Source organism: Pelodiscus sinensis, chromosome 8 (genome assembly GCF_049634645.1).
Source record: "Pelodiscus sinensis isolate JC-2024 chromosome 8, ASM4963464v1, whole genome shotgun sequence".
Lineage (NCBI taxonomy): Eukaryota > Metazoa > Chordata > Testudines > Trionychidae > Pelodiscus > Pelodiscus sinensis.
This window is the reverse complement of record NC_134718.1, coordinates 39431574-39434499: the sequence shown is the minus strand read 5'-3', so window position 1 is coordinate 39434499 and position 2926 is coordinate 39431574. Positions and strand designations below refer to the sequence as shown.

Below are 2926 nucleotides of genomic sequence, written 5' to 3'. Positions count from 1 at the left end.
GGTGTGTGTGCGCCGAGCCCTGGGGCCCTGGGGCCCCGGCCCGCCCCGCGCGCAGCCCCGCCTCCGGGTCAGCCCCGCCCGAGCCCAGCGCGCCGCGGGGAGCAGGGCGGAATCCCCGCAAAGGGCGCAGGGTGGCTGGGCCAGGCGCTGGGCAGAGCCGCCGCTGGGGGGCAGCTGGGAGGCTCCTCCTGCCACTAGTCCCCGAGCGTTCCTGCTACAGCTTTGCAAGGGGCGGCAGGGGCTCCCGCCCACCTCGCAACGGGACCACGCGGCAAACCCTGGCACTGAGCTCTCACCCTCCTCGGAGAGGGGTTCCTCTGGCGCTGCTGCTCTGAACAGGGCCCTGCGAGAGTTGGATCGGGCCGGCTTGTTTGGAAAGAGTCCGAGTTGTCCCTTGCCGGTGCCGCTGTCCAGAACAGCCTGGCCCTCAGGTGCATCTGAGTGACATTTCGGGGGGTGACCTATGCTATGCTAAGGAGAGAGACACTGCAGTGCAATAGCACCGTAGGTGCAAGGAGCTAGGTATTTGACAATGAATCAGTTGCAGCTAGCAATGTCCCTGTAGGTCCGGAAGAGTGCTGCTAGACTGGCACTTGAAAGAGCTGCAATCAGTTTTGTTCTCTCCAGCAGACTTCCTCTTGGGAAATCTATTTAAAGCCTGATTATTACATGTAGGCACCTCCAGTGGTTGCAGATAGCTGTGGAGTGTGATTTTTCAAAATCCTAAGTGTCTATTCCCATTGGTTTCAGAAGACACTTTTGAAAATCGCATGAGGGGCCTATGTGCTTAAATACCTTTACATACCTTTACAATGTGTTCTTTCGGTCTCAGTCCCAATCCATAAAATGGAATAGTATTTTCCTGCCTTGCACAGGTGTTGTGAGGATAAATAGGACTATTAAAGACTGTGTGGTGCTCACATATTATGTTAATGGGAGCTACAATAATACCTAAGATAGTATTAAATCACTTGTTAAAGTTTACACAGCAACTCAGAGATGGAATCAGGAATAGAGCTCATGTGTTTAACCACTAAATATGTCTCTCATCTGTGTCTGCCCTGCCTTCTTAAGTGTGCAGGTGTGGGAGTGAGGGAATCCAGACAGGAGAGAGGTGAGTGGAAATATGAAAAAGTCTGAAACTGGTCAATGTAATACTCAAGGCTGCTTTCAACTGTCATCCAAAAGGACACTTTGAAGGCTGATAATGTGACCTCTCAGCCATAGTGTTTCACAGCCTTTCACATGCACGAGATGTAACAGTTGCTCCTCTTGTGCTTGCCTTCAATGAATCATTGATCTTCCACACTCTGCCGACAGTGTCTTTTGAAGGTAGTAAGACAGTTTCAATGAGATGTCATTTACTGAAATAGTTAAACAGGTTTCAGTTTATGCCATGATAGTATTATGTTTGCAAGACTGTGGTTGCGTCTGGTATTTCCATTTTAAAGCCCATTTTTTAGGGGTATGTGACTCACCCTTGTATTTGCAAGCAAAAGAGCAGCTGCAGTTTGAGAAATGTTGCTATGCCAGTTAAGCTATGTTCAGAAACATTAAAAAAAGCCTCTCTTTTAAATATTTCAGACATTTTAACCACTTCCGCTTAAAACAAAACTCTTCATCTAGAACTGCTGATGCTTTGAGATGCTCCATCCTAGATACAGAGATTAATGGCAAACTGTCCTACCTCCCATAGTTTCAGTTCATAACAGGCCCAAATCCCAAAATGTTTACACAGTTCACACTCCAGCTTGGTGATTTTAATAGGTACTAGCTTGAGAAAATAGTACAAATTAAGTACTAGATTGTCCTCACCTTCTGGAGGGGGCTCTGCCAGACTACAAAGTTATTGCCAAATTTATCAATCAAGGGAGCAGGATTTTCCTTGAAAACAAACACTCTCCCCCAAATTCCAGTAGAATTGGCCCCTTCATATGTATCATTTTTAGCATAAAAATCAAGATTCTGTTCTATACTGATCTCATCACCCTAGCCTTTGAGTACTTTACAGTAGCTCATTACTGATATGATTAATATCTCTCTTATATCAGTTGTTCTTTCTGTCATCCTCTCACCGGGAGAAGAATTGTGCGTGCAGTGTCATGTGTTTTGTTTTGGTAGGTGTAGTGTATACAAATCCCGTAGAGCCCTTTTAAAAAGCTCGAGTCCTCTAGTGGCCCTTACTGGCTTCTGGGTTTTAGAAACCTTCAGAACCCTGCCAAACAGCCATTTATTTATTTAACTAGGCCTTGCATGTGGAATATAAACCCAGTTGTTATTTAGCCCCCACTCTCTATGTGTTGGTCCTTTAATTACCTTAGTGTAAAGAGCAAAAGACGCAAAAGCAGGATTTTTTAAAAGGGAGAGGAGGTGTTGTTTTTGTTTTTAAAAAGTGAGAGTTCATTAATATATCTAATACACTCTAGTGAAAGTGGTTTCTACACTGCTACCTAAACTGTAGCAGCTTCTTCGGCTGAAGGCTGTGGCCACTGTGACTCTGAATTTATTTCTTTCCCATTCCTTCTCTTCTTAAAGCCTTGTCTCTGCTTAACATGCGAGAGTAACATAACTACAGGCAGTCCCCGAGTTACGCGGATCCGACTTATGTCGGATCCGCAGTTACGAACGGGGCTTTTCTCGCCCCGGAGGACGGGAGCGGCGGGATGCCCAGATGCGCCGCGGTCTGCCGCCCCTGTCCTCCGGGGCGAGAAAAGCTGCTCCCGGTCTCCCTGGTCTTCAGGGAGACGGGGAGCAAAGCCTGGGAGCACGCCCGCAGCGGGACAGACCGGGTGCGCTTGAGCTGTCCCCCTGCGGGCGTGCTCCGCGGCTTTGCTCCCCGTCTCCCTGCAGACCAGCAGACCAGGGAGATGGGGAGCAAAGCCTCGGAGCACGCCAGCAGTGGGACAGCCGCGGCGCGCCTGGACTG

The 2926-nt window shown here is 48.6% G+C and overlaps 1 protein-coding gene across 1 annotated transcript in view; it reads left to right on the top strand.

Annotated features, from left to right (window-relative positions):
- ACTA2 (actin alpha 2, smooth muscle) overlaps window positions 1–2926 on the top strand; it is a 47479-nt gene that overhangs the window by 72 nt on the left and 44481 nt on the right. The window lies entirely within an intron of this gene.